Source organism: Apodemus sylvaticus, chromosome 7, assembly GCF_947179515.1.
Source record: "Apodemus sylvaticus chromosome 7, mApoSyl1.1, whole genome shotgun sequence".
Lineage (NCBI taxonomy): Eukaryota > Metazoa > Chordata > Mammalia > Rodentia > Muridae > Apodemus > Apodemus sylvaticus.
The window spans coordinates 91,915,465-91,938,728 of NC_067478.1; the positions used below are offsets into that span (position 1 = coordinate 91,915,465).

At 37.3% G+C, this 23,264-nt stretch overlaps 1 pseudogene; it reads left to right on the forward strand.

Annotated features, from left to right (window-relative positions):
• Nucleotides 1-19,638: 19,638 nt before the first annotated feature.
• On the forward strand, nucleotides 19,639-20,587 carry LOC127689769 (olfactory receptor 147-like; annotated as a pseudogene).
• Nucleotides 20,588-23,264: the final 2,677 nt, after the last annotated feature.

Sequence of the window (23,264 nt, forward strand, 5' to 3'; positions counted from 1 at the left end):
TTGAGCTGGGGGCTTCTGCCTGAGGCCTTGCCCCAGATTGTGTCTGTGGACCAGGTGGAACCCGTGTGCACCCCCAGGGAGCTCCGAAGGTGAATGTTGCTGTGACCTCCCCTGTGCTCCGCTCACTCTGCTGGGCAGCCGATTTCCCCAACCGGGCTGGCGCACACTAGGTTAGCCTTGTCGCCTGGGCCCTGAGTCCAGGCAAACGCCTGGGAGGCCAAGGTCCGAGCAAAGTTCCCCTAGGGCTATGTCTGTTATTTGGGTCCGCCAGGTGACCCGGATGGCGGGCGTGCGCGTCCGCGCTCCGCGAAAGCACCGGGAGAGTCTGTTGTGCTAATAACCTCCTGGGCTGGTTGACACACAGATGGCCCACCAAGCCGCCCAGTTCTTGGGATCGGTCCTGTGCCTTTTGGGGCCTAGACCCCCGTTTTGTTAGCCTCAGGCTACGCTTGTTAGCAGTCTCTGCCCTCCCGAGCACTCTGGCTCCTGTAGGCAAAATGGCGGCGCGTGCACCGGCCGGGGCAAAAAAAAAACACCTGGCTGGGTTGGCGCCCCGATGGCCACTCGAACAGCCCAGGGCCTGGGTGCAGGCCAACGCCCGTCTGGCTCAGACCCCTGCGGTGTTGGGCCTAGGATTATGTTTGTGTACCTCAGTCTGACCGATCTCTGGAGCCCGGGATCAAGATGGCGGTGAGTCTCTCCTGACTGGCGGGCAGCCGAGTTCTGAAGTGGCTTCCGTGCAGCGAAAGGCTCCGCAGAACCGCAGTTGCTTGCCGCCCGGCTGGTCAGCGAAGGTCAGTGGTCGTGGGCGCAGGGCCTAACTGGACCCTGTGTCGCCTTGGTTCCACCGCTGATGGCCCTTCAGCTGGAGCAGCCACTGCTACCGCTGCCGCCGCCGCCGCCGCCCGCTTACTCCTCTCCCCTCCAACTCTTAACATGTTCCCCACTTCTCTCTCAAATTTATGAGCTATAGTTTATTTAACATATTCACATATACAACAAAATATATTTGCATGTCTTTGTGCAAATAGAGCTATGTATTTTTATTTAGGTTTACTTATATTTATATACTTTCATAGCTGACTTTTAGAATTCAAATAGCCTATGAACGAATTCATCTCAAAAGAAGACAGAGTTCTACATTACTCAGTAGCTAATCATTGTCCGTAGCTTGTGAAATTTAATCTATCCTCTTTGGTGTGTTAAACGTTGGAATTATTTTATTTGTGCAAGTCTTTTTTAAGTAGACAATTTTTTGAGATTTCCTGTGTATAATGCCCGGTTCTATGAAGAAGATATTATCTCAAAGGAAACATCTGGTTTCTGTCTCTTGAAATCTTTTCATTCTTTAACTCTAATGTCCTGTGAGCCTTTGGTATAGTTGTTAGGGTGATTATATATTCATTGGAGATAGAAAACACAAATGCAGTCTTTACATTTTGCTAAGCTTTGGATTTGTATAATGGTCTCTATCTGCTTCAAAAAGAAATGTCTTTAATGATGGTCAGTACCTGTGGGTATAAGTATGTATAGTGAATGTAGGGAGAAAATATCCTACTTTGGGAAAATCACAGTAGTAGGGTGTCCTCTTGGGTCCTTGGCTTAATCAACTAGTTGTTTGGGTAGGTTTAGAGTATCAGGCATCAATTCCCTCATGACTTATGAGCATTAGACAGCTATTGGTTAGTGTCATTATTGCACCCTTAGGGATATCTTGCTATAATGGTAATTGCTATTCATAGGATTTGCAGCTAGATAGGACTATTGAGTGTTTTATACCTTGTCCGTTTATATCAAACATTATGATACTCTGAGAGATAGTCCTCCACTAGAAACTTCAGTTCCAGTCTTGGGAAGCATTCTTTTGAGTTGTTGTTCAAAATGGTTGAAAAGAATCCCAGTATTTTGTGGTATTCCTATGGCCCTTAGTTGACTCTAAATATTTATCAGCAAGGCATTATTGCCTTTGACACTGTGCTCTTCAGAATTTAAAGAAATGTGCTGGAATTGCTATTTCATTATCTTAACCTAATACTATCAATTATTTCTAATATATAATATCTATCCAAAAAAGTGTAAGGGAGATGATCGTTTTTCTAAATAAATTCATTGTTGTTTTCATTTCCTTATAGATGCCTATAAATCCATTTCCTGTTTGAGGTATTAACTATTTTTATTCATATTAAAAGTGAAGATAGATAGAGTATAAAGTCATCAATCCTTCGAAAAATTTCAGAGTCTTGTAAAGTTATTTCTTCTTTGTGGTTTTAAGCTATGTGCCTTTAATTATGCTACCTATTTTTTAAAATAATGTTTAATTTTTCCAGATATTTGAAGATGGATTTTAATTACCTTACTGCCCAAGACTTTCTTCAAATCCATCAGATACCTCTGTGCTGACAATTCAACTAAATCTAAATATAATTATCATTAGATTAATATGTAGATTAAGTATGTGGTTATTTTTAAAAAGTTTCTGCTTATTGAACAGAATATTACATATAATGCCAAAATTGCTGCTTTCCTTATTATATGACTAGAATTTTCTAATGCTAAAAATAATCCACAGCTGAGATTATATACCATTGATCAAATATATACATATTTTAGGTACATTTCAGGTATGTTTGTTATCAATAAGTATATGTCAACATATTAGTAAATACATTAAGGCTATATTCATGTACATGTATTTATATCTCAAAAAGGAGCAATCAAAAAACACTTCTTTTAATATTAAGCTTTGTTTTTCACATTTTTCTTTTGATTAAAAATACCTGAAATATCATTCCACATGTCACATTTTAAAATATACTGTAAAATTTAATTTTTTTCCAGAACTTTGGATGTGAAAATTGTTACAAAAATTCCTTAAGTGTACACAGTTGATGGTGTGAGAGAATAAAGGCAGGCCTCTAGAATCTCAGGTTTTCAACACTGAATTCTATGAGGAAATGGAGGTATAGAAAGAGAATCATGACAGAACTGGCTGAACTCTTTCAAAGCTCTTCCATCATGAATCTTTTTTTTTCAATTATATCCTAAATGTATTTATTTTTTATTTTAATATTTTTATTTTCTCTATTCTTTGTTTACATTCCAAATGATTTCCCCTTTCACAGATCCCCCCTCCCCATATGTCCCATAAACCTTCTTCTCTCCACCCATTCTCTAATCACTTCCCTCCTTTTTCTCTCTCCTTATATTCCCCTCCAAGGCTAGATCAATCCTTTTCAGGATCAGGACCCTCTCCATACTTCTTCATGGGAGTCATTTGTTATGCAATTTGTGCGTTCTGTATTCAGAGCTTCTGGGCTAATTAATATCCACTTATCAGAGATTTCAATCCATGTGTATTCTTTTGTGATTGGGTTACCTCACGTAGCATGATATTTTCCAGATCAAAACATTTGCCTAAAAATTTTGTGAATTCATTGTTTCTAATTGCTGAGTAGTATTCCATTGTGTAAATATACCACATTTTCTGTATCCATTCCTCCACTGAGGGACATCTGGTTTCTTTCCACCTTCTGGCTATTATAAATGAGGCTGCTATGAACATAATGGAACATGTGTCTTTATTGCATGCCAGGGAATCCTTTGGGTATATGCCCAGGAGAGGTATAGCAGGGTGTCATGGCCAGTTTTCTGAGGAACCTCCAGACTGATTTCCAAAGTGGTTGTACCATCTTACAGCTCCACCAGCAGTGGAGGAGTGTTCCTCTTTCTCCATATTCTTGCCAACACCTGCTGTTTCCTGAGTTTTTGACCTTAGCCATTCTGACTGGTGTAAGGTGAAAACTCAGGTTTGTTTTGATTTGCATTTCCCTAATGACTAATGATGCTGAGCACTTCTTAAGGTGCCTCTCGGCCATCTGAATTTCTTCAGGTGAAAATTCTTTGTTTAGATCTGTACCCCATTTTTAATAGGGTTATTTGTTTCCCTTGGGTCTAAATTCTTGAGTTCTTTGTATATATTGGATATTATCCCTCTATCAGATGTAGGATTGGTGAATATCCTTTCCCAAATTGTTGGTTTCTCTTTTGTCCTTTTTTTTTTATTTATTTTTTAATTTTTTTATCCGATATAATTTATTTACATTTCAAATGATTTCCCCTTTTCTAGCCCCCCCACTCCCCGAAAGTCCTGTAAGCCCCCTTCTCTTCCCCTGTCCTCCCACCCACCCCTTCCCACTTCCCTGTTCTGGTTTTGCTGAATACTGTTTCACTGAGTCTTTCCAGAACCAGGGGCCACTCCTCCTTTCTTCTTGTACCTCATTTGATGTGTGGATTATGTTTTGGGTATTCCAGTTTTCTAGGTTAATATCCACTTATTAGTGAGTGCATACCATGATTCACCTTTTGAGTCTGGGTTACCTCACTTAGTATGATATTCTCTAGCTCCATCCATTTGCCTAAGAATTTCATGAATTCATTGTTTCTAATGGCTGAATAGTACTCCATTGTGTAGATATACCACATTTTTTGCATCCACTCTTCTGTTGAGGGATACCTGGGTTCTTTCCAGCATCTGGCAATTATAAATAGGGCTGCTATGAACATAGTAGAACATGTATCCTTATTACATGGTGGGGAGTCTTCTGGGTATATGCCCAGGAGTGGTATAGCAGGATCTTCTGGAAGTGAGGTGCCCAGTTTTTGGAGGAACTGCCAGACTGATTTCCAGAGTGGTTGTACCAATTTGCAACCCCACCAGCAGTGGAGGAGTGTTCCTCTTTCTCCACACCCTCTCCAACACCTGCTGTCTCCTGAATTTTTAATCTTAGCCATTCTGACTGGTGTAAGATGAAATCTTAGGGTTGTTTTGATTTGCATTTCCCTAATGACTAATGAAGTTGAACATTTTTTAAGCTGCTTCTCCGCCATCCGAAGTTCTTCAGGTGTGAATTCTTTGTTTAACTCTGTACCCCATTTTTTAATAGGGTTGTTTGGTTTTCTGGAGTCTAACTTCTTGAGTTCTTTATATATATTGGATATTAGCCCTCTATCTGATGTAGGATTGGTGAAGATCTTTTCCCAATTTGTTGGTTGCCGATTTGTCCTCTTGATGGTGTCCTTTGCCTTACAGAAACTTTGTAATTTTATGAGGTCCCATTTGTCAATTCTTGCTCTTAGAGCATACGCTATTGGTGTTCTGTTCAGAAACTTTCTCCCTGTACCGATGTCCTCAAGGGTCTTCCCCAGTTTCTTTTCTATTAGCTTCAGAGTGTCTGGCTTTATGTGGAGGTCCTTGATCCATTTGGATTTGAGCTTAGTACAAGGAGACAAGGATGGATCAATTCGCATTCTTCTAACAGTGTCCTTTGCCTTACAGAAACTTTGTAATTTAGTGGATATTAGCCCAAAAGCTGGGAATACACAAGAGACAATTCACAGACAACATGAAGCTCAAGAAGAAGGAAGAACAAGTGTATTTACATTGGTCCTTCTTCGAAGGGGCATCAAAATACCTGTGGCTCACATCAACCAATGGACTGAGCATAGGGGCTCCAATGGAGAAGCTAGAGAAAGAACCCAAGGTCCTTAAGAGGTTTGTAGCCACAGAGGAAGAACAATAATATGTACCAATCAGTAACCCTAGAGCTCCCAGGGAATAAACCACCAACCAAAGAGTAGAAATGGAGGGACCCAGTTACATATGTAACAGAGTATGTCCTTTTAAGACCTCAATGAGAAGAGAGATCATTAGTCCTGTGAGTGTGGGGGTGGGTGGGGGAGGTAGGTTAATCAGGGAGATGCGGAGGGGAGAGGGGTTAAGGAATGGATAATAAATATAAATAATGGAAATATCTAATAAAATATAAAGAAAAAAGTCACCATAGTTTTTACAGGAAAATATTAGAAACTGAAAAAAAAATAGAATGAGGTAGACTAGACACAAAAATTATATTTATGTTATCTACTCATTTATATATAGATATTAACTGTGAAATAAATGATAAGTAAGCTACAATTCATAAACCCAGAGATGATAGGTATAAAGGAAGAGACTGCGAAGAGCATTAATTGAATTTATCAATAAATTGTGAGAGTAATTGGGAATGTAAGGATGAGGGTTACATGGAGGGGAAGTGAGTTTGAGCTAAAGAATGTAGGAAGAGATTTAAGGGACATTTGATTGATGGCATGGTACAGTAGAAATTTCCTAAAATATAGGAAGTTGAGTATAATGAAGTCTCCAAATAATGAGGTGGATGGAATCCCAACTGGCCAACCTTAGTCACCAAGAAAAGTGTCATGTGGTAAGATTGAACATACAACTGAGGTGTTGGCCAATGTATTCTTATGGAAATCCATAAATCCAAGACAACAGATTGTTCTCTAAATACTGACAGCAAAGTCTAATTGTGGAGAAAACACCGATACTACTCATTGAACATGGAGAGGAAGAGCTTGTCCCCACATGGAACCTTTATCCCTACTCTCTAACATCCTTGGTGTGGATATGCCTTTCTTTGAAGGCTACAAAAAGAAAATGTAATCACCAACCAAGTCACAAACCCTTTAATCTATAATCCCTCATACCTAAAAATATGCTATGCAATGGTAACACAAAGCTAGAGAGAATATCCAAACAATCTTGTTTAATTCAATGGCACCTCATTAAATAGTAGTCATAGCTAATAATACCTCTGTGAACACAAACCAGGGATTAGAGAGCTCTTAAAACCAGGGATAATGCAAATACTAAAGGTCTAAAAATAATAGTAACTAAAGGTGGCTCATAATGTTATTAATGTTATTAGTTGTCATCAAAGAAGCTTTCGGCTACAGCAGTTGGGAACAAATTCAGAGACACATTTCACATAGAGTGAGACTATCAGAATGCAGAGTTATATACTGGACATCTCCATAAAATCTCCTCACTTATGTATCAGAAATATCCTCAGACAAAGAGCCAGAAAAAGTGCAAGAGCCAGAGAGGATGGAGGACGACAGAAGAACAAGTTTTTCTATGTTTATTGAGCAAAGCTTACATATATCACAGAACAAAGTAGCAAGCACAGGGACAACACTGGTCTACCTCCAGTTTCGTGCATATATATTCTAGCACTCAGTTCAGTATTTTTATGGTAGCCCTGAAAGTGTAACTTAGTGGATCACTTACTCCTTTTGAGGCTCTTCTTCTTATGTCAGTTTACATTGTACGAATTTGATGTAGTAGGTTTTTGGTTTGTTTGTTTGTTTGACCTCATGTACATTGGCTTTTGTTTTTTAAAAGCATATTTTTTGGTAATAAGAGACAAAAAGGGAGTGGATCTAGATGTGAGGGGCAGGATTAGAAGTGATGGGAGGAACTGAGTGGAGTACAGGGTAGTGAAATTGTAATCTATATATATTTAAAAAAGAAATTGAGTCAATATACTACAAAATATAGTCCAGTTTAAATTTTCATCTCCAGAACCCAAGTACAAATTACATGTCAAATTCATATAAAACTAGTTAAATTGCTTTATATAAATATAACACATTTATATGACACAAATAAATTGCTTCATAATATCACTTATATAAAATATAAAATCTCATCTCTTAGGTATGAATTAAGAATGAGTAGAGAACTTATCATCTCAACAACAAAAGTAGAACATAGTAAGTTCATCCATTGATAGATAGCCCAGAAACCATGCAAAGTATAATTATAAAAAGCATTAACCATTTGATTTTAAAATATTCTGTTTTAAGAGCACTGAGGAAATAACAGCTTCATAATTTTTCTAAGAATTGTATTTAAATGTACTATCTCTTAGAAGTTCTTACTTTCAAAGTACTCACCCTAACAATGCACCTTTCTTTAGCACCTGAGTTTCTCAGCCACAGTAGTACTCATAGAATGTCTTAAAATAGTTACAGAAATCCTTTAGTGTGTCAGCTGGTGTATGTAATGAAGTGAGGTGATATTAACATAGAGGGGACAGAGTTCATAGATACTGTTTCTTCTCCATTCCATTCTAAGAAGCCACAAGTTACCTACTAAAAATGCTAATAGTACAAATCTGAGAAACAGTTTATCTGAATAAGAATGTATTATAAAGGGTAGCCAGAACTTATCAGCCAATTTCATACATGATGGTTCTAATACATTTGTTATTCATTTAATTTAGTTATACAGCAAGATAGCTCTTTTATCTAACAATATAAATGTTTTTTGCAGTGCTAAAATTGAACCACAGATTTCTACTCTAGGGAAAAATTTTTACACTGTTATAAAACCAAATCATTTGTATTAGCATGATTTACATCTATACATAAAAAAGGATCAAAGAAATCTGCAGTTTTGCAGTTACAAGTTGGAAATCTGGATTTAAATTTCTATAGACTTGCAATTCTTGTATTAAATTTTTGTATGATTTTACTCAATGCTCTCTGTTTATTACTGTAATCATTGGAAAATTGCAAATGTCAAGATGGCATGTCCCTGGACATTTATTTGAGAGTTATTATAAGGATACTGAGTAGAATAAGAAAGGAGACCAGTCACAAATCTGTCTGGAGGCTCGGGTATTTCTCCTGAGAAATTCTATCATTTCTAAACATCCAACACTACTTATCACACTGGATGGAAACACAAGTTCAGTGACATCTCTTGAGGGCTCACCCAGCATGGGAAGAAGTCCCATAGCAAAGAGAATAATTTCCTGGACTGCCAATGAATTTTTTTCAAAAATCCGGATCTTAAGGTACACTTTTCATTTAACTCAAGAGATGTATCAGAGAGTCTAGAGATACTTATTTTCTTTCCTTTATGAGAAAATAAATATCTGGTAGAATTCTCAAGTACAGAACATGTTCCTTTCTATTATCCTACTCCTAGCAAGCAAGAGGAATAGTCATGCTAGTGATTATAACCTGCTTCATTATGGTTACCTTAAACCATCTCTTGACAGTAAGGAGGAGACATCATGAGTTTTGATAGTAGATAAGGCTCTAGAAAATCAAGTTGAACAATAAAAGATCCTTACTTTTTCACTTTCTCTTCAAACTTCTGTGTGTTAGGTACACCTCTCTCCTATGCACTCATTCGTAGCAAAGTCTAGGAAAACCAAGGGAAGTAATATTCAGAGACAGTAGAGTTTTGCCTGCACCTTATTTTGATGTAAAGAGATTAAATGTGAGTGAGCAAAGGGGAAATGGGGACTTTGAGGACAAAACATGAGCAGTAGAGCTATTTGTATGCTTTGCTGGGAGTTCTCTAAGCACCAAACTTAGTAAGCAGCAACTCCAGTTCTTAGTCAGGGATCAATGATGGGATAAATACTAATGATATTTGATTCTCTTATTATTAAAGATGCAAGTCATGAAGCTAATGGTTACAGGAAGTAACTCTTCAGTGACTGAGTTCATTCTTATGGGTTAACAATTCAACCAGAGCTCCAGTTGCTCCTGTTTGTCCTCTTCCTGTTAAACTACACAGCCACTATGGTGGGAAAACAGAGATTAATGAATCTCATTTGCCTAAATTCACATCTTCCAACAGCAATGTAGTTTTTCATCTTCAATGTGTCCTGCATTCATTTTTGTTATTCATTTGTTTGTAATCCCACAATGCAGATGAGTTTGGTTTCAGAGCAGAACACCATCTCCTATGAAGGATGAATGAGTCAAATGTTTTCCTTCTGCTTTTTTGTAAACTCTGTTATGTGCTGAGAACCATGGCTTATAATCACTGTCTGTGGTCATCTGTCCTCCCCTCCAGTACAGGACCATCATTTTCCCCAAGATGTGCTGTCTGCTGGTTTCTGCTTGTTACATGATAGGTTTTACTTGGGCCATGATTCACACAGCGTTTATAATTAGGCTCAGTTTTTATAAATGAAATATCATCAACCACTACATGTGTGGCATCTCCCTCTCCTTTGAATTCCTGCAGTAATTCATGAACATGATCTTTATGTCTTTTTTCTTCCTTCCTTCCTTCCTTCCTTCCTTCCTTCCTTCCTTCCTTCCTTTTTTTTTTCTTTCTTGCTTTTCTTTGAAAATTTTGCTTTTTTTTTTGCTTGTTTTTTCCAGAGACAACAGGGAGTTTCATTAACTAAGTTACTTAGATGAGATAAAAGAAGACAAAGTGGCGGGGCGGTGGTGGCACACACTTTTAATCCCAGCACTTGGAAGGCAGAGGCAGGTGTATTTCTGAGTTGGAGGCCAGTCTGGACTACAGAGTGAGTTCCAGGACAGCCAGGGCTACACAGAAAAACCCTGTCTTAAAAACAAACAAACAAACAAACAAACAAACCAAAAAACATAAAACTAAACAAAACAAAAAAGAAAAAACAAAAAAAAGAAAAAAAAGACTAAGTGTAGATATAATATAGTTACAAAATTTTCAAGATTTTTTTCTGTTCTTTAGAGGAGATTGTTATTCCAGACTTTTAATCTCACATTTATGATGAAATTCTTCACTTTATTCAGTCTTCCTCTCATTTATCTATAGGTCTATGATTGTTATGTAAATAATGTACTTAAATTCCTGGCAAAAGAACACAGGGCAATTTATTTCCTCTGTACTTTATGTATGATCGATGCAGTTTTGTAAGAACAATGCATTTGCTTCCTATATAAAACATGCCACAGCTGTGCTTAAGTGTTTGGAATAAATTGCATACATACGTTTTTTTGAGATTCATTTTCATGTCCAACAGTAATATGGATATCTATATTGTTATTTCTATATGTAACTAGACAAGGAAGTGGTTATATAACATTTTTAAGAGCACACAGCTTATGGTTCAGAAACTAGGATAATACACATTGTGTATAGCTAAGGAAATACAAAGGCAGATGATAGGGGAAAAAACAGGCAGACCTTACATAGAGTTGTTTCATAATCATTTTAGAAGTTGTGTTTCTGTCAGTAAACAGACTCAGCGATGGTGCCTTAATATAGAGATAATGAAAATATTTAGAATTCATTTTAAAAATGCAATGTTCTTACAGCATCCTTTTTCTAGGATGGTAAGACTGCAGAGATTGAAAAAGTTTTTTCAATGAGTCATGTTCTCTTAGTTAAATGTTCATTTATATAACCTGTCTCATGTGACATATTTATTTGTAGAGAAAAATGACTTAGACTGACACACACAAAGCAGTTAATTGTGTTGTGCAATATATCATTTTGTGTGTCTTCATATTACCAGAATCAGTTCAGAACACAAAATCTTTCATGTACATGATAAGACTTTTTCTGGGGACACAAGTATATACATTTCATTATTCTAATTAGGGTATCAACAACAGATCAAAGAAACAAGTGAACCCAAGTTAAGCTGGTAAACCAATGTATTTGTTGGGATTACTCACTGGAGTGTAGCTGATGGGACACTGACAGGAATATGAGAGACACATGTACAGCTACATCACTGATAATTCCTGGCCATGACAAGAAATTGCTCACTAAATCCCAACTCGGTTCTTCATAGAGTTAGTAAGAACAATTCTCAAATTCATCAGGAATAACAAAAAAAACCCCAGGATAGCTAAAACTATTTGCAACAACAAAAGAAATTCTGGCCTTAAGCAATACTACAGAGCTATAGTGTTAAAAACTGCATGGTATTGGTACAGTGACAGGCAAGCAGATCAGTGGAATAAGATTGAAGATCCAGACATGAACCCACACACCTATGGCCACTTGATCCTCCACAGAGGAGCTGAAAACATCCAATGCTTTACCATTTCCCAGATCCCTCCTCCCCATATGTCCCATAAAACTTCTTCCCTCCATCCCTTCTCCAATCACCTCCCTCCTTTTACTCTGTCCGTATATTCCCTTCCAATGCTAGATCAATCCTTTCCAGGATCAGGTCCCTCTCCATACTTCTTCATGGGAGTCATTTGTTATGCAATTTGTGCCTTGGGTATTCAGGGTTTCTGGGCTAATTAATATCCACTTATCAGAGATTGCATTCCATGTGTATTCTTTTGTGATTGGGTTACCTCACTTAGAATGATATTTTCTAGATCAAACCATTTGCCTAAAAATTTTGTGAATTCATTGTTTCTAATTGCTGAGTAGCATTCCATTGTCTAAATATAGCACATTTTCTGTATCCATTCCTTCTTTGAAGGGCATCTGGGTTCTTTCCAGACTCTGGCTATTATAAATAAGGCTGCTATGAACATAATGGAGCATGTGTCCTTATTGCATGCCAGGGAATCCTTTGGGTATATGCCCAGGAGAGGTATACCAGGGTCCACTGGAAGTCTCATGTCCAGTTTTCTGAGTCCTCCAGACTGATTTCCACAGTGGTTGTACCATCTTACAGCCCCACCAGCAGTGGAGGAGTGTCCCTCTTTCTCCACATCCTCCCCAACACCTGCTGTCTCCTGAGTTTTTGACCTTAGCCATTCTTGACAGGTGTAAGGTTAAATCTCAGGGTTGTTTTGATCTGCATTTCCCTAATGACTAATGATGTTGAGCACTTATTTTTTTTAATTTATTGATATAATTATTTACATTTCAAATGATTTCCCCTTTTCTGGACCCCCACTTCCCGAAAGTCCCATCAGTCCCCTTCCCTCCCCCTGTTTTCCCACCCAACCCTTCCCACTTCCCTCTTCTGATTTTGCTCTATACTGCTTTACTGAGTCTTTCCAGAACAAGGGGCCACTCCTCCTTTCTTCTTGTACCTCATTTGATGTGTGGATTATGTTTTGGGTATTCCAGTTTTCTAGGTTAATATCCACTTATTAGTGAGTGCATACCATGATTCATCTTTTGAGTCTGGGTTACCTCACTTAGGATGATGTTCTTCAGCTCCATCCATTTGCCTAAGAATTTCATGAATTCATTGTTTCTAATGGCTGAATAATACTGCATTGTGTAGATATACCAAATTTTTTGCATGCACTATTCTGTTGAGGGATACCTGGGTTCTTTCCAACTTCTGGCAATTATAAATAGGGCTGCTATGAACATAGTGGAACATGTATCCTTATTACATGCTGGGGAATCTTTTGGGTATATGCCCAGGACTGGTATAGCATGATCTTCTGGAAGTGAGGTGCCCACTTTTCAGAGGAACCACCAGACTGATTTCCAGAGTGTTTGTACCAATTTGCAACCCCCCCAGCAGTGTAGGAGTGTTCCTCTTTCTCCACATCCTCGCCAACACCTGCTGTCTCCTGAATTTTTAATCTTAGCCATTCTGACTGGTGTAAGGTAAAATCTCAGGGTTGTTTTGATTTGCATTTCCCTAATGACTAATGAAATTGAGCATTTTTAAAGATGTTTCTCCTCCGCCATCCGAAGTTCTTCAGGTGAGAATTCTTTGTTTAACTCTGTACCCCATTTTTAATAGGGTTGTGTGGTTTCTGGAGTCTAACTTCTTGAGTTCTTTATATATATTGGATATTAGCCCTCTATCTGATGTAGGATTGGTGAAGATCTTTTCCCAATTTGTTGGGTGCCGATTTGTCCTTTTGATGGTGACCTTTGCCTTACAGAAACTTTGTAATTTTATGAGGTCCCATTTTTCAATTCTTGATCTTAGAGCATATGCTATTGGTGTTCTGTTCAGAAACTTTCTCCCTGTACCGATGTCCTCAAGGGTCTTCCCCAGTTTCTTTTCTAGTAGCTTCAGAGTGTCTGGCTTTATGTGAAGGTCCTTGATCCATTTGGATTTGAGCTTAGTACAAGGAGACAAGGATGGATCAATTCGCATTCTTCTGCATGCTGACCTCTAGTTGAACCAGCACCATTTGTTGAAAAGGCTATCTTTTTTCCATTGGATGTTTTCAGCCTCTTTGTCGAGGATCAAGTGGCCATAGGTGTGTGGGTTCATTTCTGGATCTTCAATCCTGTTCCATTGATCTGCCTGCCTGTCACAGTACCAATACCATGCAGTTTTTAACACTATTGCTCTGTAGTATTGCTTGTGGTCAGGTATACTGATTCCCCCAGAATTTGTTTTGTTGCTGAGAATAGTTTTACCTATCCTGGGTTTTTTGTTATTCCAGATGAATTTGAGAATTTCTCTTCCTAACTCTGTGAAGAATTGAATTGGGATTTTGATGGGTATTGCATTGAATCAGTATATTGCTTTTGGCAAAATGGCCATTCTTAGGTGCCTCTCAGCCATCCGAATTTCTTCAGGTGAAAATTTTTTGTTTAGATCTGTATCCCATTTTTAATAGGGTTATTTGCTTCCCTGAGGTCTAACTTCTTGAGTTCTTTGTATATATTGGATATTAGCCCTCTATCAGATGTGGGGTTTGTGAATATCCTTTCCCAATTTGATGGTTGCCGTTTTGTCCTTTTAACGGTGTCCTCTGCCTTACAGAAACTTTGTGATTTTATGAGGTCCCATTTGTCAATTCTTGATCTTAAAGCATAAGCTATTGGTGATCTGCTCAGGAACTTTTCCCCTGTGCCCATGTCCTCAAGGGTCTTCCCCAGTTTCTTATCTATTAGTTTCAGTGTGTCTGGTTTTACATGGAGGTCCTTGATCCACTTGGAGTGAAGTTTAATACATGGTGATAAGAATGGATCAGTTCACATTCTTCTGCATGCTGACCTCCAAGGCAAGATGGTCATTTTAAGTATATTACTCCTGCCAATCCACAAGCATGGCAGATTTTTCCATTTTCTGAGGTCTTCTTCGATTTCCTTCTTCAGAGACCTGAAGTTCTTGTCATATAGATCGTTCACTTGTTTGGTTAGAATCACACCAAGATACTTTATATTGTTTGTGGCTATTTTGAAGGGTGTCATTTCCCTAACTTCTTTCTCAGCCTGCTTATCCTTTGAGTATAGGAAGGCAACTGATTTGCTTGAGTTGATTTTATAACCAGCCACTATGCTGAAGTTGTTTATTAGCTGTAGGAGTACTCTGGTGGAGGTTTTCGTGTTACTTAAATAGACTATCATGTCATCTGCAAGTGATAATTTGACTTCTTCCTTTCCAATTTGTATCCCCTTGACCTCCTTATGTTGTCTAATTGCTCTAGCTAGAACTTCAAGTACTATATTGAAAAGATATGGAGAGAGAGGACAGCCTTGTCTAGACCCTGACTTTAGTGGGATTGCTTCAAGTTTCTCTCAATTTAGTTTGATGTTGGCTACCAGTTTGCTGTATATTGCTTTAACGATGTTGAGGTATGGGCCTTGAATTCCTGTTCATTCCAATACTTTTAGCATGAAAGGATGCTGGATTTTGTCAAATGCTTTTTCTGCATCTAATGAGATGATCATTTGGTTTTTTTCTTTGAGTTTGTTTATGTAATGAATAGCACTGATGGATTTCCTTATATTGATCCATCCCAGCATCCCTGGGATGAAGCCTACTTGATCATGGTGGATGATCGTTTTGATGTGTTCTTGGAATCGGTTGGCAAGAATTTTATTAAGTATTTTTGCATCAATATTCATAAGAGAAATTGGCCTGACATTCTCTTTCTTTGTGGGATCTTTGTGTGGTTTTGGTGTCAGCGTAATTGTGGCTTCATAGAACGAGTTGGGTAGAGTTCCTTCTGTTTCTATTTTGTGGAATAGTTTGAAGAGTATTGATGCTAAATCTTCTATGAAGGTCTGATAGAACTCTGCACTGAAGCCATCTGGTCTCATGCTTTTTTTGGTTGGGAGACTTTCTATGACCCTTTTTATTTCTTCAGGTGTTATGGGACTGTTTAGTTGATCTATTTGATCCTGATTTAGTTTTGGTGTCGGATATTTGTCTAGGAAACTGTCCATTTCCTCCAGATTCTCCAGTTATGTTGAGTATAGGCTTTTGTAGTAGGATCTAATGATTTTTTGAATTTCCTCAGTTTCTGTTGTTATATCTCCCCTTACATTTCTAAATTTGTTAATCTGGATACTGTCTCTGTGTCCTTTGGTTAGTCTGGCTAAGGGTTTATCTATCTTGTTGATTTTCTCAAAGAACTAGCTCCTGGTTTTGTTGATTCTTTGTATGGTTCTCTTTGCTTCTACTTGATTGATTTCGGCCCTGAGTTTGATGATTTCCTGCCTTCTACTCCTCCTGGGTGAAATAGCTTCTTCTTGTTCCAGGGCTTTCAGGTGTGTCATTAAGCTGTTAGTGTATGCTCTCTCCATTTTCTTTTTTTGAGGCACTCATGGCTATGAGTTTTCCTCTTAGCACTGCTTTCATTGTGTCCCATAAATTTGGGTATGTTGTGTCTTCATTTTTATTATGTTCTAAAAAGTCTTTAATGTCTTTCTTTATTTCTTCCTTGACCAAGGTATCATTGAGTAGAATATTGTTCAGTTTCCATGTGTATGTGGGCTTTCTGTTGTTTTTGTTGCTATTGAAGACCACTCTTACTCCATAGTGATCTGATAGTAGGCATGGGATTAGTTCAGTCTTCTTATATTTGTTGAGGTCTGTCTTGTGACCAATTATGTGGTCGAATTTGGAGAAGGTACCATGAGGTGCTGAGTGTGGGGTTGCAAATTGGTACAACCACTCTGGAAATCAGTCTGGTGGTTCCTCAGAAAACTGGGCACATCAATTCTGGAGGATCCTGCTATACCACTGCTGGGCATATCCCCAGAGAATTCCCCAGCAGGTAATAAGGATACATGCACCATTAAGTCCATAGCAGCCCTATTTATAATAGCCAGAACCAGGAAAGAACCCAGGTATCCCTCAACAAAAGCATGAATGCAAGAAAAATGTGGTATATCTACACTTTGGAGTACTATTCAGCCATTAGAAACAATGAATTCATGAAATTCTTAGACAAATGGATGGAGCAGGAGAACATCATATTAAGTGAGGTAACCCAGTCTCAAAAGATTAATCATGGTATGTGTGGAGAGCCATGACAGAATTCGCCATTACAAGATGGCGCTGGCTTCCACTGTGCCAGCTCCGCTTTCTTAGTAAAAAAGCTATGTGCGCATGTGCAAGAGTGTTTTCGTGCCAAATCTTTGCCCATCTTGGGGCATTCAAATGAGGTGATGAGTGAACAGCCAATCAGGTGTGTACACGCCATGCCAAGGGGTATATTAGCAGCGCCCGTCAGGGCTCGGGTCTTCCTCTTCAAGATTGCAATAAAGGCTTTGCTGCAGAAGGATCCTGGTGTCCCCATGTGTTCTTGCTGGCGAGATGATAGCGTGGGACCGGTATGCACTAACTTATAAGTGGATATCAGCATAGAAAATTGGAACACGCAAAACATAATCCACACATATAATGATGTGCAAGAAGAACGGAGGAGTGGCCCCTGGTTCTGGAAAGACTCTGTGTAACAGTATAGAGCAAAACCAGAACAGGGAAGAGGGAAGGGTGGATGGTAGAACAGAGGGATGGAAGAGGGTTTATGGGACTTTCAGGGAGTGGGGGACTAGAAAAGGAGAAATCATTTGAAATGTAAATCAAAAATATATCGAATAAAAAAGAAAGTAAGAAAACTGGGAATGATACTTCCAGAGGACCCCGCTATACCACTCCTAGGCATATACCTAGAGGATTCCCCAGCATGTAATAAGGATACATGCTCCACTATATTCATAGCAGCCCTATTTATAATAGCCAGAAGCTGGAGCGAATCCTGATGTCCCTCAATGGAGGAATGGATACAGAAAATGTGCTATATGTACACAATTAGAAACAATGAATTCATGAAATTCTTAGACAAATGGATGGAACTGGAGAACATCATCCTACGTGAGGTAACCCAGTCTCAAAAGAACACTCATGCTATGCACTCACTGACAAATGGATATTAACCTAGAAGCTTGGAATACCTAAGACACAATGCACATATCAAATGATGCCCAAGAAGAAGGAAGGAGTGGCCCCAGTCCTGGAAAAGCTCAGTGCAACATTTTCTGGGAATACCAGGACAGAGAAGTGGGAAAGGGTGGATTGGGGAACAGGAGGAGGGAAGAGGTATTATGGGACCTTTGGGGAGGGGGGATCCAGGAAAGGGAAACTCAATTGAAATGTAAATAAAGAATATATTAAATAAAAAAGGAGACTTTAACCCTATTTATGCATATATTCATTGAGTTAGAGTCTCTCAGTTGATTTCTTAGCTCAGAAATATAGTTAGTCTGGACAACTAGCTTACTCCAAAAATAGCCTGTCTCTGTCTTCTGAGTACTGCAACCACAGGCAGATCAAGGTACCCACCTGGAAATTATGTAGATTCAGAGCTGTGGCCTCCAGTCCTCACTCTTACCTGGCAAGTGCTTTATTTATTAAGCTATCATCTTAGGAAATGGGTTTATTTTACAAGTTTAATTGCTTTAATTGATTTGGAAAAATTAAATACTTTTTGTATTTAAATCAATTCCCCATTAAATAATATTTATGACTAGTATTTTGAGCTTCAGACTTACATAAAAACTGAATCTTAGTAAACTCTATCTAGGAAAGAGTGTTTCAATTCAAAAGAAATATGTACAAAAAAATTGGAATACTCTAATTAGCATACAGATACAAAATGTCTGCTCTAAGTGCAGCATTGATCTCATGATAACAAAATCTGCTTGCCTGGTAGATAAGTTGGTATTTGGGAACCAGTAAAATTGTCTATTTTGGGGGAAGATGAATTCTTTTTCACTGTAAGCACTAATTTGTCTAGAAGTAATGCTTCAAGAAATTTCTCCCACATCAACATTTCTATTAACAAGGTATTTTCCTTATTCAGGTCTTACCTAGCATAAATACTATTGAAATATCATAGGTGTGTCATTTCTATGTGACTCGATCTCAAATGATTTCCTTGTACTGTCTCATAATCTTACTATTCTCTCTTTTCTGATATTCGTTGGAATTTAGGTGTAGTCATTGTGTTGCAGATTTATAAATTGGGACTTGGAAACAAAGATCATTTGTTCTTTACAGTTTGACCACCTGTAGAGTATAGTTTCAGGGGACACATGAAATGCAAAGCTACTATAACAAAGAGGTGGTATTTATTTAAACTATATACTAAAGTGCCATGTACAGAAAGACTTTATTTGTAGTAAGATTAGGGTTTGGGCATTAAAATTAAGTATCATTAATCAAAACTACACCCACATTAGTTATTATTTTTTCTTTCATAATTTCATAAACCTTTGAAAGAAAATTCTTTCTTCATCCATGAGCAAAGCTAGTACAGAGGAAAAGAAAATGTAAAGAAACACTGAAAATATAATTGATATTATATTATTAAAATGATAACACTTGTTATAGATATCCTCTATACCCACTATCAATTGTTAGCTTCAGAGAATCGAGTTGTACGTGCTATGGAAACCTCACACACTGTGAAGAATGAATCTGTACAGCTGATGCCCTACCAGAAGAGATGTTTATGTACATCACAGATGATCTAGGTTGTCTAATGGAATAAAGGATTAGGACATAAAGGACCAGATCAAAGAGTTTATTTTGCAAACCACATCCCCACCTAAGACTTTTAATGGATAAGTGTGAAAGTCTGGCACACTACAATAATAGGTTGAGGCAAGAATAAAAGAACAGTATTGTAGTAGGCAGGTTATTAGAATGAGCATGGGTTAACCCACATTTTCACTCATGGTAAAGTGTGAAAATCAGATTATAATGCATATCTTTTGTCCATTGTGATAAATTCTGCTGATGTTAACATCTTGGTACAGAGCTGGTCCATTCATTAATAATTACTTCTAGATTTGCAATGATAAGCATGCTGATTTGAAATGGCTCCTCTATGACAGAATTTGTCCTTGTTGTTTTGACAGATAATCCAGAGGTCTAGCTGTCCCTCTTTTATCTGTCTCTAACAATCTAGATAGTCACAGTGGTAGAAAACCTTGATTTGATTTCCTGATTGTCCTCAATCCTCATCTGCACACCCCCATGTACAATTTCCTCTTCAACTTCTCCTTCATTGATCTCTGTTACTCTTCTCTTTTCAGCCCCAAAGTGCTAATAAACTTTGTCTCTCAGGACAATTCCATCACCCAGAGGCGTTCATGACTCAGGTCTTTCTCTTTATTGTCATGTCTGAACTCTACATGGTGACCTCAATGGCCTCGGATTGCTATGTGACCATCTGTAATTCACTGCTGCATAATGTCACCATGTACTGTTAGGTCTGTTCTGTGATATCTTGCAGCTTATGAGATGGAGTTTGCTGGATGCATGCCCACACAGGCTGCATGCTCTGACTCAACTTCTGCAAGGTCAATGTCATCAACCATTACCTGTGTGACATTCTCTCTCTCCTCCAAATTTCCTGTGCCAGCACCTATGTCAGTGAGGTAATGGTACTCAAGTTGTGGGTATTAAAATCACAGTCCCCAGCTTCACCATCCTCCTTTCCTATGTTTTCATCTTGCCAACATTCCTAACATCAAATCCAAACAAGGAAGATCAAAAGCCTTCAACACCCGTAGCTCTAACATCATGGCAATTTCTCTTTTCTTCAGATCAGCTGCATTCATGTATCTTAAATACTCTTCTGGATCTATGGAACAAGGAAAAATATCTTCAGTTTTCTACACTACTGTGGGCTCATGCTCAACCATTAGATCTATAGTTTGAGGAACAAAGATGTCAAGATAGCATTAAGGAAATCATTGATTAAGTTTCAGACAAAAGACAGATTAAAATTGGAATCAATAAATCTGTAAGAAATTAAAGCATCTAAATTTTTGTTGGTATTTTCAGTAGAGATGAATTTTTATGTCTGTGTATAGGTTGGTAAACTCTCTTTATGGAATATGAATATTTTCATTTTGTTTCTGTAACTCCAACATACCTAATTGCTTACCCAAATGATTGATTGATATCATATAGATCAGGCAATAAATACACAATTTTCATCATTGTTCCATACTTTGTCTCCTAGACTATTTCTCACCTCAATGAGGAGTTAATTTTATGTTACAAAATATTGAAACCTTTTATATCCTAAACCAAAAATGAGAAATAATACATGCTTTCTCATTTTCTAATAGGATAAGAATTGCTAGAAATATAAGGAACTTGGAGAAGACAGAAAGAAAACATCAGATCCTGTATATGGTTTCAAAGAAATTATATTTGATTCCAATAAACCACATAGTGACTCCAGTTAATGACTTTTTAAATTATAAAATTTTAAGGTTACAAAGATGTAACAATTATGTCAGAGGATGACTATTGTACTTTATTCAATTTAATTAATACCGAATGGATTTCAATTGTTTAACATTGTTACTCATAAACCACATAGGTAGGATTTTATTTTAAATTACAAATAAAATCATAAAAATTGAACATCAGTTTATATAAATTCTAATTAATGTAGTTAGTCATTAACAACTTAGTATAAGACCTGAATGATTATGTTTCAGAAAAATTATATATTTGCATTATATATATATATTTGTGTGTGTTTAGGTTTGTTTGTGTGTATTTGTGTGTATATACAAACAATATATATATGCAAAGTATATGCATGTGTATGTGTATATGTATATATGTATATATAATTTGAAGAAATAGTATTAATAAAAATAAAAATAAATGGTATTGTCAGGGATTTTTTTTTTATCGTCAGGGATTTTTAAACCTCAGGTGAACTTCATACATAATTATAATTTTGTCTGAAGACTAGACGTCCACCTTCAGGTGTTACTTGAATCTGTCCTTGCACTTTCGTTTGATTACTTGAAAACAGTCATTCTGAATGTGATGACATGAAATTTCAAAGTTATTTAATTTACCTTAATTTGCATTTTCATTTGTGTCTACCTTCTTTTTCTTCCTTTTTCTGCCAACATGATATCCTATAATAATATTTAAATGTTGAAAATAAGAAATCCACAAATATAAAAAAATAAATCAAAATCACATATGATTACATTTTCACTACTTTCATTCATATAAAGATAACACATTTTCATATTATATTTAAAGACTATAATTTGTTTTTTAACCACTTAATAAGCAGTTTTTTATACTGGAAAAATATTCTTCTTACTAAACTGTCAATCACCAAGTCAGGCAGTCCCTCAAAATTCTTTAGTAATTGCTTAAAAATATTTAGTTGAGTTGCAACACTATAAATGTATTGTTTGTTGTTATATTTGTTTGTTTTTTGTTTGAGAAAATGTCTTATTAGGTAACCCTGGATGGCCTGGCATTTAACATGTAGAATCAGGCTAGTCTTGAACTCACTCACAGAGATTTGCTTGCCTCTACCTTTTGAGTGGTGTAAAAAATAGATTACCCTGCTTCACACAGAATAAGTATGGTTTTAGGGTTTTGGAGCTCTGGGTATATTGCTCAGTGGTAGAGCACATGACTAGCATGGGTAACTTCCAGAGTTTTATGCAGATCTATAAAAGCAAGACATAGCCTTGTGAAAAATATACAAGAAAAGGGGACTTCTTTAAAAGAAACAAAAAATAATGAGACAGTAGACAATAACAGAAATAGACTCTATGGAATATTTCCATGAAAGGATTTGGGAACAAAAAGAAAATAATGAAAGTATCAGATTTCCCTTAAGAGATAAAGGTGATTGTCATATGGGAGCTCTGTAGTGGTCCCAGCACACAGGAAGTGCATTCCCAAAAGGAGAAGGCATAACTGAATAGAGAACTAATCCCTAAAGATTTAGACATACATCACAGTCAGGCATGCAAAAGCAATTACCCCATGCCCTCCATATATTGAGGCCTATGTCCAGAGAAGAGACAAAGAAAGCCCTTTCCTTAACCATAGCAACATGTAGGACAGTAATAAATTATGTAAAATACCTAGTGATGCCCAGTGGCTGACATGATAAAAACAAGAGGTATATGACTCTCAGTGACTCTTCAGAGTGTTAGAGAATACATTTGTGAATTATGATTAGTAGTTCAGAAAGATTTCCAGTAAATATAGGATATTAATTTTGTCCTGCACCATCTTGGAATCAAGGACATCTAAGTCCTCCTCAGGATACCAGGGTAAATAAAACCTGTAAGTAAGCAGGAATATTTTTCTCACTACAGGAGGGTAAGTTTTGAATTTTATTCCAATATTTTCTTTTTAATTGTCACTTTCACTTAGATTATTTTAAACTCAAAAGTGTTCATGTGAGACAGATTTGTTTTAACCATGTGCTTATAAATGCTCAACATTTTAAATGTGGGTTTTTTGAATACAGGACTGCTTTCATTTGTTTTCAAAATGTATGCAGTCAGAAGATAACTTTAAGATATACCCTCTTAACAAATTCAAGATGACAGTGAGGCATTAATACTGTTAATATGTTGAACAGTAGATCTCTAGGTCTTGGGATCTTTCCCAATTGAATAAATTTCTTTTTAGCATGTA